Here is a 15,478-nt window from a genome sequence, read left to right as displayed (position 1 = left end):
CGAGGGAAGCATGCGGAACGTGGACCTCCACCCCGCCCCCCCCGGAGAGTGGCGTCTCCGAGAGCGGCTGCCGTGTGGGGGCCCAGGGCCGGTCCCCCAGGTGTGGCACGTGCTCAGCTCATTCCTCCTGGGGGCACCACGCAGCCGCTCCCGACATCGTCCCCACTTTGCAAGTGCAGGACCTGAGGCAGAGAGCACGTCCTCGCACAGGTCACAGAGAGCGTCCCTGAGCCCGAACCCGTGCCCGGGGCAGCCGGCTCGGAAGCCAGCCAGCTCAGCCCGCCCCGAGCGTCTGGCCAGATGCTGTGGGCGTTTTCTGCCCTCGCCACATCCTCCACAGACCTTTCAGGCAGCAGAAATAGACCCAGACGGCCCTGGTCTGATTCTTAGCGTGTTCTTTTGGGTACCGTGTTGGGCTGGGCCAGGCCTGACGCCACGAGCCAGACAAGAAGCCCCATTTGTGTTCAGTCCTATGGAGGATGCCAGCATGCTCTGTTCAGAGGCTGGGATGCACGAGCCCAATAGGGTCTGTTCTGGCCCTCAAGGAGCTCACGGTCCCCCGGATGTCAGTCAGCAAGCGGACAAAGCCGGCTGAAGCTGGGCTCGCAGGGGTGGGGCGCAGGGGCAGAAGGTGGGCTCTGGGAAGTGGGTGGCTGGGGCGGCAGGCCCCGGAGGTCTTCGGGCAGCGGGCAGGTAGAGGGTGCAATAGCAGGGGCCCCGGGGGGAGCACAGGCCAAGAAGAAAGATGCACAGACACGCCTTCGAGCGCAGTCTGGCCGAGGGGTGGGGATGCGGAAGACAGGGGAGGGTGGGGGCCGCGGCTGCTGCAGCAGAGACCCGGTGGGGCGTGTGGAGGGACAAGGGGTTCAACTGAGTCAGAGGCGAGCTCAGATGCGCTGACCGCACGAATGTGGGGACAGAGAGACAGACACAGACAGAGACACAGACACAGACAGACACAGACCCAGAGGGATGCCCAGGGCAGGTCCCAGCAGGCTGGTAAAAGAAAACAGAGGCCGGATGTGGAGGGAGAGCCCAGGACGCCAGGTGGATGGCAGGGAGACAGCGAGTGGCACGTGTCCTGTGAGGACCAGGTGAAAAGCAGGTGAGCCGAGTCTCGTCCGGGTCCCAGCAGAGGAAATGTCGGGGCCGGGTCACGCGCCTAAGTAGCCACCCCAGGAAGGGCGGAGATCGTCTGAGGTTAGAGGCGCGGCCACAGGAGTGGTGACTGGAGGTCTATCCCTCGGAATGTTCCCCCAGCCAGCAGGCACTGTGTCTCCCCAGGTCCGTGGCCCCTCCCCCCTCAGAGCGCGGCCCCTTCGGAAAGAGGGTTGTGCAGGCGCTGCCACTCAAGACAGGGCCATCAGCGCCGTCTTAACCCAACACAACAGCATCCGTGTTCAGAAGGGAGCTTTGGACACAGAGGTGTGCAGGGAGAGAGCCACGAGGGGACGATGAGGGCCACCAGCCCGCCGAGGAGGGCGCCCAGAGCCCAGTGACCCCCCTCCCCAGCCTCAGGAGGAACCAGCCTCGACACCCGGAGCCCAGACCCCCGGCCTGGGGCACCGAGCCGAAGGCAAAGTCCGTGTCCGTCGCTGGTGGCGCCCCGGGTCCAAGCCCCAGGAACCTCGGCCAGGATGCGGCGCTGAACTGCCCCCCTGCGGCCTCGTCCCCCCAGGAACACTGTCCTCCCACCGCAGGGAGACGTGAGGGAGGCGAGAACTCAGGGCTGCACGGAGATGGTCACCATGGAAACCAGACTCCCGGCCCGGGCGAAGGATGAGGTGGGGGTCCTCGGCCAGAGCTCCGGGGTTTCCAGGCAGACGCCCGCCTCCCGGCCCTGGGCAGGACTGAAATGTAAACACGGTGCAGGGCAGAGACAGCTGAGTGCTTATGTAACAGCGCACTTGAGGACGCGGCAAAATGATGAAGTCACCGAGCTCAGCGCCCTCAAATAGCCGGGGGAACTGATCTGCCGGGAGCCTGATTTAACAACAGCCGTTTAAGCGGCGATGAACGCCTTCCAGCTACAAGAATCCTGCCTGAGATGTGACTGATGCTGTGCCGCTCCCCCAGGCCTGACTGGCCGGCGGGTCCAGTGACCCCAGGCCGCCCCTAATTATAGGCCACGCGGCTGCACCGTCGGAGGTGCCCCTGCTCCAGCAGAGAACGCCCATCGGCACGAGAAGAGGGGTGCGGGCGTCAGGCCACGGCCTGTGCCACGGCAGCACCACACCGGATGGACCTGATCCAGACCGCCCTCCATCCCGGGGCATAAAGCAGACAGGAAGGGGTCTCCCCTACAAGGTGACAAGAAGGCAGAAACTCCCAGAGGCCGTAGCAGGTGCCGTGCGGCTGAGGGCCGTCAGTTCTATTTGGAAGACTGGCCATCGTCCTTCAGACCAGCCCTGGCCACACAACGCCAGTGGCAGTGTCCTGAAACTTCTAGTGCTAGAGGACTTCTAGGCTGCTCGGGTTTAGTTCTCCTCTCGTGCAGAAGGAAGAGCCATGAACTCGGCAAACACCCTGCGGTCGTGGTCGGTGGTGTTGGGGATGAGCTGGGACCCAGGGCTGCAAGTGTCGGGAGGGACGGAGGGGGCCCACGTGTGCCGGGGACCGAGATCATTCCTCCTCCCGTGGCCCCGCCCAGCCTAGCCCCCCAGATCCTCCCCAGCCCCGGCAGCCCGTTTCCATCCGTGATTCCTAAGCACTCGGTTCTGCACGGCCCGTGTTTGGACAGACGCTTTCTCTCATAAGCCCCTGTGAGTGAGAGGGAAGACCATCCACCACCCCCCCCTTTCCAGCACCCAAGACCCCGGAGACAGAGCCCAGCACACGCTTGGCGTTGGGTGAATTGGAGGGACAGATGACAAGTTCCAGGTTCTCAAACAGGACAATCGCTGGGATGGGCAAGGAGCAGACGGAGAAACACGGCCGCGTCCGGATAATCAGCATAAGGCCAGTAGTAGCCGGACAGGGGAGCAGGGCCGGGCACGTGGCAGAGTAACTCCTCTTTGCTCTCCCGTGTTTAGACCCGTGTCGAATTCTGCGGTCCTTCCAGTTCGGGCTGCATGTCGGATAGATGTGTTAGCTTAGGATTTGTCACCATAACATACAAAGTGCTAGAAAAAAGATGGGGATAGCTAACCCACGGCTAAGAATAGAATCTCATTTATGCAAGTTGATTATACTTGTAGCAAGAGTGATAATTAGAGATATTTTGAAGGGAAAAAAAAAAGAGCTCAAAAGTGTAGATAATTGGAAGGTTTACTTCCCCTCGCTACTAGATAGGAAAGAATGAGATCTTTAATTACACTAATAAGAAAATAATTATTGGTAGTCACAAACAACATCTCTATTGGTTCCGGGAAGCCCATGATCTATTAGAACTAGATAATCAATTTGAATCCTACAGAGGGTTTTCGTAACAAGGACAGACCCTAAATGAATAAGCAGATCGTCTGAGGGGGAGCGATGTTCTCGTTACCGAAGGCGTGATGGGTGATCACTGACATTCTGGAAGGAGGAAACCCCCCCAAAGGGGAGGTGGGGGGCACGCTGAGTCCTGGAGACCTCTGGCCCAGGCCCCCACTTGGTGGGTTTTGTGGAAAAGTCAACGGGACGCCCCGTGCGCTTTCCCTGCTCCCAAATGCCTCTGGCATCTCCAACAGTGTGGACCTAGGACCATTCTCCTCGCTTCGGATTTGGAGAGGTGTTCTTCCCGCTAAACTCACCGGGAGGAGGCTTCTCCGAGAAGAGACCGTACCAAGCGGACCTGCTGTGGGCGGCCCCCTCTTCTGCAGCCCCGGGTTCCCCAGCTTCCCTCGAGCCCCCCACGCGTGCCTGGCCCCGCGTCTCCTGCCCTCTCCTCTGCCTCCGCAGCAGCCCCACGCCCCTTCTCGGCTTCCGGCGGCAGCTTGTTCCTGGAAGACCTGGTCAGTCCCTGTTCTCCGGTGACCAGAGGCCCAGGACACACGAAAGCACAAAGGTCCCTTGTGGGTAAAGACCCCCCAAAAGCCATCCCGTCAGTTAATCGCTCTCTCGTGTAGACACTCTTGCTCCATGAGGGCTGGACGGAGACCAAACTTGTCGACACGGTAGGGAGAACTTCACCATCTGGACCAACTCGCCCGGCCGTTCCTGGCCGTCCCCTCCCTCCCCCACGTGAAGCTTGCCCTCCCCAAGCTCCCCGACTCAGCCTCATCCCTCGAGACCCCCATAGACGCCGTGCCTTGGGAGCCCCGAGTCCCCGGATCGCTGATGGCTCCCATGCACCCGTGGGGTGCATGGTGGACACTGTCCTCACAGCCCGAGCCCCGCGGTAAGGTGAGCCTCTGTCTCCCCGTCTCTCGTCCACCAGACCCGGCTCCCCACGCGGGGCCCTACCTGGCCACGTGGCATTCCCAGGGACAAGCAATGGCCCGGCGCTCCGTAAGTGCCTGGAGTGGATAAACGCATTCTGCCACAAAACAAAATTCCAATGACCGCAGGGCACAGACCATGGAACCCACTGTCAAGCCACACTTCAGGCCGAAGGGTGACAAGGAAGAACGAGAGCAGGGCAGGTACGCGTGCGGTCAGCGCTCGCTCCACACCCCCTTACGTGCCGGGCACCGGGCTAAGTGCTACCCAAGCCTAGATTTGGGGCAATTCACAGATTCCTGCTCCCAATCGTATTCTGTTGGAGAACTAGGGGCACGGGGATACCCCGAGGGTCAGGCCACATTTCTCGAGACTCTAAGCGCATCTGCAGAGGTCTGTGCGTCTCGTCCATTGCGGCAGGATGTTGTTGATGTGTAACAGCATCGATCCTTTGAAAGAACCGAAAATTAACTTTTCAAGGCCCCTCTCTACTGCTGCTGAGACCTCGTGGTCATATAGACCAGCCCCCTGTTTCCGGGAATGAACACAAGCCAAAACAAGACAGCAAGCTGCACCTGAGACTTGTCCCCACACCCCCGTCCTGTGCCCTTTCCAAGCGCTGCCTCTGCCCAATCCAGCTTCCCCAAAAGATGCTTCTTGCAGCTGGGATGTGCTGGTGGGTTACAGACGCAAGAAAATGACGGTGCCCATTAAGGAGGGAAGGACATTTTGCCCCATCCAGACACCAGGGATTTTAATACTTAAAAACACGTAGGGGCACCTGGGTGGTTGAGTATCTGACTCTTGATTTCAGCTCAGGTCATGATCTCAGGGTCATGAGTTCGAGCCCCGGGTCAGGCTCCTTGTTGAGCATGGAGCCTCCTTGGGATTCTCTCTCTTTCCCCCGCTCTGTCCCTCTCCCTGCTCTCTCTCTCTCTCTCCCCCTCTGTCCCTCTCCCTGCTCTCTCTCTCTCTCTCCCCTTCTGTCCCTCTCCCTGCTCTCTCTCTCTCTCCCTCTAAAAAAAGAAAACATACTTAAAAACACTTAGAGTCTCCAGGATTGAAATTCCAGACAGAGAAGGAGGCCCCTTTGCATCAGGTAGCCTTTGCTGCAATAATTTGGCACCACAAAATCAAGGGCTAAATGCAATGAGAAACTTTGCTTCAGCTTATGGGTCTCAAGGTCGAGCTGAACTCACCTACTGGGGTGGCTCAGGGGCTTCTGTTGACTAGGTTGGGGTTGGCTGGCGGATGGCCACGAGGGGATGTGCCAGAAGGATGACCCGGAGGCTCAGCCCTGCCTCGCATGCCTCCCCTCCAGCAGGCTGCCCCTGGCGTGTCCCTGGGCTGTGGCTGGGGGACGAGAGCACAATGGTGGAGAGAGAAACTACCCGAGCACACTCCGGGTGGGTGGGGAGCATGCCAACCGTACCCAAAGGATGACTGGAGGCAAGGGCCACACACTGGGACCCTGACAGCACCCCGGAAGGCCCCCTCTCCGCAGCCCATCTTTTCTAGAGGGCGGCACACACGCAATGGAAGCAACTCAGACCAACATCTGCATGATCCACTTCTGATTCCTCTGCTCTGGGTCCGCATGTCTCTGTCCCCTTCTGCTGCCCTGCCTGACTCACCAACCAAACTTACTCCCCCAGGAGAGACACCCTTTATTTGTTGTCTGCATCACCGCACTGCCTTTTGGGACGAGTTATTTCACATCCTCTTCGGGATGCTACGTGGACGGCATCCTTCTGCAAGGACTGAGCCCCTCCTACAAGGACTGAGTCTGTCCTGCAAAGACTGCCTCCCTCCTACCAGGATTGAGTCCCTCCTGTGGGTACTGAATCCCTACTACAAGGACTGAGGCCCTCCTACAGGGACTGTGTCCCTCCTACAAGGACTGGGTCCCACTTACAAGGACTGAGTCCCTCCTGTGGATATTATGTCCTTCCTACAAGGACTGATACCCTCCTACATGGACTCAGTCTCTCTTGCAAGGACTGAGTCTTTCCTACAAGGACCGCGTCCCTCCTACAAGGACCACGTCCCTCCTACAAGGCCTAAGTCCCTCCTACAAGGACCGAGTCTCTCCTGCAAGGACTGTGTCCCTCCTGCAAAGACGGAGTCTCTCCTGCAAGGACCACATCTCTCCCACAAGGACCAAGTCCCTCTTACAAGGACCATGTCCCTCCTGCAAGGACCACATCCCTCCTACAAGGACTGCATCCCTCCTGCAAGGACCGAGTCCCTCCTGCAAGGACCATGTCCCTCCGACAAGGCCTAAGTCCCTCCTACATGGACTCAGTCTCTCTTGCAAGGACTGCATCCCTCCTATAAGGACCAAGTCCCTCCTACAAGGACCACGTCCCTCCTACAAGGCCTAAGTCCCTCCTACAAGGACTGAGCCTCTCCTGCAAGGACTGTGTCCCTCCTGCAAAGACGGAGTCTCTCCTGCAAGGACTACATCCCTCCCACAAGGACCAAGTCCCTCTTACAAGGACCGTGTCCCTCCTGCAAGGACCACATCCCTCCAACAAGGACTGCATCCCTCCTGCAAGGACTGAGTCCCTCTTGCAAGGACTACATCCCTCCTACAAGGACTGAGTCCCTCCTACAAGGACCACATCCTTCCAACAAGGACTGCATCCCTCCTGCAAGGACTGAGTCCCTCCTACAAGGACTGAGTCCCTCCTACATGGACTGAGTCCCTCCTACAAGGACTGAGTCCCTGCTGCAAGGACTGCATCCCTCCTACAAGGACTGAGTCCCTCCTGCAAGGCTCCATCCATCCCTCCTGCAGGGACGGCACCCCTCCTGTGGAGGCTGATGGCACTGCCCATGAACCTGTCATCAGCCCTCACTGACAAGTGGTAACTCACCCCATCTCCTCCCTCTAGGGACCCAGAGCCTAGCAGGCCTCTGTCTCTGCTCCCAGTGCCCAGGGTTGTCTTGGGGATGCTGGACTGACTGTCCATTTTTCCATCTTCTGTGGAGACAGCCCCATGGTGAAGCCTCACATGGGGCAAAGTCCAGGCCGGCCAGGCTTTTTCCTAAGTGTCCTTGGGAACTGGATGGAGGGGGAGGGGAATGGAGCGACACCTTTGCCTCCCCACAAACGGTCCTGACCCAACGCAGGTGATGAGGCCTTCAGGACAGAGGGGACGAGCCACAACCCCCCAGGAAATGCACGTGTCTATTATGCACTAGAGGTGGTGCTGAGGTTACTCCCAGACCGTGGTCGGTCCCCATTGAAGGATTTTAGCACATATCGTCTGGTTCTGTCTCAGATAATAGAGGAGACGCTGGTGGTTGGGTTCCAGGAACTGTGTTCTGGGCATTAACACTAAGTAGTAGAAAAATGGCGGCCAAATCGCTTACCGCAAAATAACGTGCTGACGCTTTCATGATCTTGGCAAGAGCATGAATCCACACAAGCCCTGGGCTCACTCCGCTCTCTAAGGAGGCTGTGTGTCCGCCCCGATGTCCAGGCCCGGAGTCTCGGGGCCTCGAATGCCGCAGTAGCCTACCCCCGCCACCGGAGAAACCGGGAAAAGTGCACCTGGCCTGAGTCCCAGCCCCTCCACCTGCCAGGTAGTGCCCTCGGCTGAGATTCTGTGCAAAACAAGTCACAAGGTGACGGCCACAACCACCTGAGCAGCGAGGCGTCTGACCACAGGGAGCGCTCCGCAGGCGGGAATGGCTGCATTTGCCGGGAGGGCAGCTGTACGGCCCCCGAAGGAAACCTGGTTTTCAAACTGTCAAGAAAGATTCAGATGATGTGACGAGCAAGACGGCTGATGAGTTTGAGCAGATGCCTAGGCAGCGAGGGAGATTTTCTTGTGCATCTGGCTCTGGGTTTTATTTTTAGCCTTAAGTCCAGGCACACATATGTAATTAGGAACCGGGGCTCACTTTCTCCCAGGCCCTCCTTAGGACACTGCACATCACGTCTCCACCTGAGCTTGGCATCAGAATCGCCTGAGAGCCCCACCCCAGATGTTCTGAGTCTGGGTCCCTAGGAGTGGGACTCAGGCATCCAGACACCCAACGCTGTCTGTGGGCCAAGGTGGCCTTGGGCAGTGGACGCTTGATGCATGCCGTCACCCCAAGCAAGGCAGCAAAGAAGCATTTAAATGCAGAGTAGCCCAGGACGGTGAAGCGGGAATCTGTCCCTCCTGCCCCCTCCCCCACAAGGCGTGGCAGACACCTGTGCCCCGGTCCCTTCCACCTCCGACTTGGCAACCTGGATGCCGAGATGTCACGACTGTCGTGTTGCAACGTTACTATCTTTCCGGTGAGCCACCCACTTCTAAGACCGCACCCTCGCTCTGCCTTCCTGCTGTGCTGTGTTCAGTCTTCTCCTTCGTCATTCTGAGGACACCGAGGACACGCTGTTTTCCTCTGCTCTGTATGACGGCTTGTATCTCAGGCCGTAGCACCTCTTCCTCATGCAGCAAGTATGTGTTGAGTGCCTACTGTCTACGCTGGGCTGTGCATGAGGGACATGGGAAGAGGGGAGTCCCTGATCTCCAGAAGAACGCAGAATGATGGAAGAAGGACAGACACGGGTCGCAGTGGGAACAGAGCGAGCGGGGACCCAACCCAAACCTGACTTAGTGCTGGGAAAGAATATATATAAACCATCTCAATAATTATTACGTTGAACACATTTTAGCGTGATAATATCCTTGATATGTTGAGTTAAATAAAACTGCGATTAAAACCTTTGTGAAAAGCCTCTCTGCGGATGATCTGCACAGCCAGGAGAGGGGAGGGCTGCTACAAGGCCCGTGGCCCCCCGGGCCCCCGGACGGCCGCCAGACCACATGGTGTCTTTCCTCAACACGTTAGTTCTCCAAGGAAATAACTGGGAGAGTCTATGCGGAGAAGTTCAGGAACCAGAGAGATTTGGAAAGGGCTGGGACAGGGGCAGAAAGACGGAACGATTACAAAGTGATCGTGACCCCCAGATGGCCCAGCAGACCTTGTCCCTGGAACAGGGGAAGCAGACAGCTTGCTCTCCATACAGCCTCCTCAAGACCAGTGCCCCCGGCCGGTCGCGGGTGAGCACTCACCCCCTCCACACGCTCTGCACCCGACCTGGGGGTGAAGTCGGCACCTAAGCTCCTGCATAAGGTAAACGCAGCATAAAATCATTGTAAACATGCAAGCCTTTCTGGGAAGCTTTCAGTAAATATGAAAAGATCCGCCTTCTGGAACAAGGATTGCAAAAGAAGTAGGTTCCTTCAAAGTAAACATAAATATTCCTCACGTGGGGAGCAGGGGACAGATGTGAGGCCAGGAAACTAAGAGGAGATACTTGATCGATATAGCTAGATAGACAGATAGATCTTGGAGATAGATAGATAGATAGATAGATAGGGTTAGATGATAGATAAATAGATAGTAAATAGATAATAAACAGATGATAGATAGATACATGATAGATACATGATCGAGATAGATGATAGATAATAGAGAGAGAGAGAGATAGAAGCAGATAGAGGGATAAGAGCGGGGCCCTGGGCAGGTCAACATGACAGTGTGCCTGAAGTGTGGACTGAAGGGCACAACAAGTTCAAGCTCTACACCTGAGGCACAAAACCAACAACATCAACATTATCAATTCTTGCCAGAAAATGAGGAACTTGCTACAATCCATTTCCCTACAAAGCAACCCGGTCAAAGGGCGGGAGATTACTGGGGACTCTGAAGCCTGGGAATTCTCGATCTGGCCTTGCCCCAGGAACCCCGTCGTCGCCATGTGCCGGGGTCTCCTCGTGAGAGAGGCCAGCCCGCTGCCCTGACTGCTGGGGGAGGGCACACCAAGCGAGGCCGCCTGAGGAGGCTGAGTTTTTATAAACTCAGGAAGCGTGCTACTCAGCACTTACCACCTGCCTGGAACGTGAGGGCCCCGAGAAGGGACTTAGCCTTTGCTGGTGAGATCAACCTTACACGAAACCTTTAGGGCACGACTTTAGGGCAGCACAAGAGACCCACATGAGACTAACAAGCGTTGTGAGCAGTCCACAGGAAAAGCTGGTAGCGTGAGCAGGATTAGCTAGGAAACCTCATTGGAGAAGGTAAAATTTGTGATGAGACTTATTTTTAACTGGGAGAGGCCAACATAATTAAAATATAACAAGTCCCATTAGGAGAGGGCACACCTGTGTTTGCTTACGCCATGGGTGCAGCCAACTCAATTTACCCCAAATTCCAACAAACAGAAGAACTAATAAAGATTATTTTCATCTACAGCTGTAGACCTATGTATGCAATGCTAATTGATGTTTATTAAGACATCTTTGGGGAAACAGAAAAACCCCAAAGGACCTTATTATCCAAAGAGTCAATTACTTCCAAATTGTTTGGATGTCAAGAGTAAGTTGGTACGTTGCCGATTCACATTCAGCCTGGTATTTGAGAAATAAATGGAGACGTTATGTGTCTGTTCACTCAGTTAATTATATTCCCCATAAATCTATCCATACAGAAAATCTGTGACTAGACAGTAATTTGCTTAAATTCAGTCTGCATATTAAATGATCATCTGCTTTTTTTCTCTTTGTTTTTGCTTTATTTCCCTTTTGTTTTCCTTATTTATATTCAGTTACTGCCTCCAGCATCCTAAAAAACAAAAAGCGACTGTAATTAATTTCTAATAAGGAAGAATACAGACCCAGACGTCATGTAGGAAGTTAATCTTTTTAGCCTAATTCCACAGAACGTCCTCGGGACTTTCATTCTGTATTCATTAGTCAGGCAATCATGTCAAAGGCAAATTCATTTCCAGCAAAATGGGAAAACAGATTATTTTAGATCCATGAAAAATAAAAAAGGACTTTGCTCAAAATAGCTGACCTATCACAGATTTTTTTTTTTCTTTCTGCTCAGTTTTTCAGAAACAAGATATTACGTAAGTATGGTATGGTGGGTTGATTATCCAACATTGGACTAGCTCAGCTCCCGTCCGCCGCCTCTTATCACTCATTCCCAGCCCACGCCGGGCCTGTGCTGTTGGACAACTACGTCATCTTGATATACTGGATGGAGAACAGTTGTGAGCTATTGCCACCATCCCAAACCCAAAGGATGATAAATAGTCCAACAAATGACCGAAAACAAAATGGACGTCAATGCCCCTGGCGAAAGGCAAATGGATTATTTGCACAAATGGAACAGCGCAACTGGCCGGTAGAATTTTCCAACGCCAAGCTTGGGAAGGAAAATACTCCTTGAGTACCAATTTGGTCTAGAACTATATAACTTCATAGAATGTCAGGAGCGTTGCTCAGGCATCACCCACTCTCTCACGGGGACTCCGATTTCCGGCCCCCGCTCACGCTGGGGCTTCCCCTGCAAGGCTGCACATCACACCAGGACTCACGGAGATGGTCGCAGGGAGGTGGCCTACGTGACAGAGTCCTTTTTCCCGTCCCACGTTTGCCTTCTGCTCTCCCGAACAGCCAAGTTCCGACTGTGCCTAGCTTTTTTTCAGTAGTTCTGAATAACTCGTAATCATCCGCAACGTACAAGTTCGACATTGTTCATTCATTCATCTGATTGGAAGTGATTCCCATGCTATGTGTGCAGCTGAATAGGGCTCCAAATGCTCCCTGTTCCAAACGCTTCCTTTCTACAGATGAGGAAACTGAGCTCAAAAAGGTAAACTGCTTTAGCCCCAGTTCTGCCGCGAGAGAGTGTGGAAACCGAGAGGAGAACCTCCAAAGCCCGAGAGCATCATTTCTCCCATTTTACCACTCTATCTCAATTGTATTTTATAAGCAAGAGAAATAGAGAGTTTGGCTCACTTCAGTGGCTTTAAAAAACTTGTTCTGAATGAGAGTTTAATTTTAGGGGTCTGTCTTGATATAGGTTATTACGTGATTTAAAATCTACTACATGGCACGTGGGTGGCTCAGTCCGTTAAACGTCCGACTCTTGATCTCGGCTCAGGTCATGATCTCTCAGTTCGTGAGTTCGTCCCACATAGGGCTCTGTGCTGACAACTCAGAGCCTGGAGGCTGCTTCGGATCTTGTGTCTCCCTCCCTCTCTCTTTGCCCCTCCCCTGCTCACACTCTGTCTCTCTCTCCCTCTCTCTCAGAAATAAATATTTAAAAATTTAAAAAAAAAGACAGTCACAAAAGGACAACTACAGTATGATTCCACTTGCATGAAGCATCTGGGGTGTCCCGGATCATAGAGGCAGAGAGTGGAGGGTGGGTGCGGGGGCTGGGGAGGGGGACGGGGAGTTGTTCGGTCCTGGGGACAGAGTTTTAGCTTTGTGAGATGAAAAATTCTGGAGGCGGTTGCACAACACTGTGAATGTACTTAACATGAATGGGCTCTACACTTAACGATGGTTAAGATGGAAAATTTCATATTATGTGTTTTTTAGCACAATTAAAATATTTTTAAAAATTTTTTAATGTTTATTTATTTTCGAGAGACAGAGCACGATCGGGGGAGGAGTAGAGAGAGAGGAGGAACAGAATCGGAAGTAGGCTCCAGGCTCCGAGCGGTCAGCACAGAACCCGACGCAGGGCTTGAACTCATGAGCTGTGAGATCATGACCTGAGCCAAAGTCGGACACCCAACTGGCTGAGCCACCAGGGGCCCCTAAAATAATTTTTAAAAGAAAACCTGTTCCTTAAATGTTGGCACCTGCACGCACAGGTGTGCACGGTCACGTCTGCAGCCCCCTTGTCCTCCTGCGGGGGCTGCTGTGACCTCCCACACGGAGGCACACTGACCCCCTTTCTCCTCTCAAAGACACCGCAGGAAATGTGTTTGTCTCACTTTCCTAGTTTCCAAATCTGCTACGAGGACCTCAACTCTAGGATCTGGCTCTCCGCACAGCAGAGCTGAGACATCTAATTGAAGTGTCACCAAGAAGCCTTTTGGACAGATGGCTTCACTCTTTCAATTAAGTATATATATTAGACTGTTGGAATTAATGGATTTGACGTGACAGGCGTTTTTCTGGGCTCATTTAGAATGTTTAGTCCTTTACTATCTAGGTGTCAGGATCAGGGCCCCTTGCGAATTTCATTCTGTTCAATCTTGCAGGTTGATTGTATTTTGCATTTTATAGTTACTTCTGAGTATTCAAGTGTAATATGTAAAAAGAAAATTTTAAAGAGATAAAGAGTGCCCATGCACAGGCATCAGGACTAATTTTAGTTAGGATAAGCCACTGAGTTACCGCTAATTCAATTTTAATGTTTTCTAATTTTAGCCGTAGCTCCCCGAGAGGTTTTCCACGGAGCAGGATCTCTCTCTTCTTTTCCTGTCTCAGACCCAGTGCCAGACTGGAACCTTTGTCGTGCCCACTCGGTCCTGGACACAAAGCTGTCCCTGTCTCCCGTGGCCTGTCCCTCGTGTCCAGGGACCACGCTCACCGCCCACACCCTTTCAGCAGCCTCCCCCGACGCCAGCCGACGCTCCCCATCTCGGTTCCCTGGGGCCACCAGATACCTGGCCACGTCCGAGTCCCTCGACCACCCGACCACAGTGTCCTCACGCTGCCCCAAGCCCCCCCGCCATAGACCCTCTCCCCCTCTAATGCCCTTTGCTCATCGAAGCCCAGTTTACACGCTCCTACATATGTGCACACGGACTTGTACACGAACGTTCACGGCCCCGGTGTTCACAATCACCCCAGACGGGAAACATGCAAACGCCCGTGCACAGACAGGTGAAATGTGGCACATCATCCAACCCGTCACTGTTCAGCAATGACAGATAACAAACCAGTGACATGTCACAGAGGAACCCTGAAAGCATCATGCTGAAGCCGGGCCCAGATCAGCTAGGGTGCGATTCTGTTTATCGGGACTTCCAGAAAAGGCAAGTCGGTAGAGACAGACAGCAGTGGTGGCTTTGGGGGCTGCTGGTGGGGCTAGACCGCAGGGGTCCTTTTGCTGCAGCCGAATGTCCTGAAGCCGAGCTGCGGTGACGGTGCACGACCCCCACGTGCGTGACCGCGGCTCAGCGGGTGCGGTGAAAACGCCGGGTTTTATGGTCGGCAAGTTGTACGTTGGTAAAGCCATCACAAGAGCTCTCAAACCCGTTCACACCCTCCCGCCCTCTGTGATCTCACTGACTCGGCCACAGCTCACCCCGTCCGTGCTCCTGTCGCCCTTCGGGGCCTCACCTGGGGCTCAGGGCCTGTGCGTTTCGGCCGCACACGACCTCCAGAGACAGATTCCGGGGCCAGCGGTGCGCCCTCTGCCCGGTTAGCAGCACGCGGCCCATGCGAACCTCTGCCTTCGTTCTTCCCCCTGGACAGGCCTCCAGCCCCTCCTTTTCCTACAGAACCAGTCACTCCTGAGCCCAGATCAATCCCAAATCCCCTTCTCTGCCGTCCAGCCCGGCACCGAGGCCACTCCGGCTCCCGGGACACTTGGTCTTCTCCCGACGGATCCCCTGTGGCCCAGTGTGCAGGTGCCAGCCCTGCGCGGCCGAACACGCGAGGCAGCACCATAGACAAGCACGGACGGTGTCATTGCTCAGCAGCCCTGGGCCCCTGGCGGCCCCCTGCCCGCCCCACCCGTGCCCGCTGCCCGCACGCCCCCAGAACACCCCCAGCGTGGGCTCCCTGGGGCTGCCTGGCACCTCCGTGGCTGGGCCTTTTGAAGCCCCCCCGTTCCAGTTTAAGGACGCTCCTTCCTTAGAAGGTCCTCCCCCAGCCCAACTGCTCCCCGCAATCTCCACCCGGTGGGCAGTCCTGTCCTTGAAGGCCGTGCACTGTGAGCATAGCTTCTCTTCCTCGAGGGTCCTTCCTGGTCCCCAGCCCTCCCTCCCCTGCACAAACTCTGAACTCTCCACCACCCTGGCCGCTTCCTGCCAGGTAAGTATATCGCTTAGATCATAAGGCTCGGCTTAGATCACGAGGCTCAGTGGGCAGCAGCGTCCCCCGAGCACAGACGACGTCAGGACAAAGCCACACTGTCCCCCGCAGGCCCCCCCCGCCGGCATTTCCCGGGCTGCAGCCCGAGAGCCACCGCACTGATGAATCAGGGGTCTCTGGCACCCAAATGCTCAGCTCTCCTTCACCCCTGCCACGCAGCCACACTACCAGCAGAGAGGGGACGTGTGGACTCCCCCAGTTCC

The sequence above is a fragment of the Panthera leo genome, chromosome A2 (assembly GCF_018350215.1).
Source record: "Panthera leo isolate Ple1 chromosome A2, P.leo_Ple1_pat1.1, whole genome shotgun sequence".
Taxonomy (NCBI): domain Eukaryota; kingdom Metazoa; phylum Chordata; class Mammalia; order Carnivora; family Felidae; genus Panthera; species Panthera leo.
The sequence above is the reverse complement of the archived record's forward strand: the minus strand, read 5'-3'. Positions refer to the sequence as shown.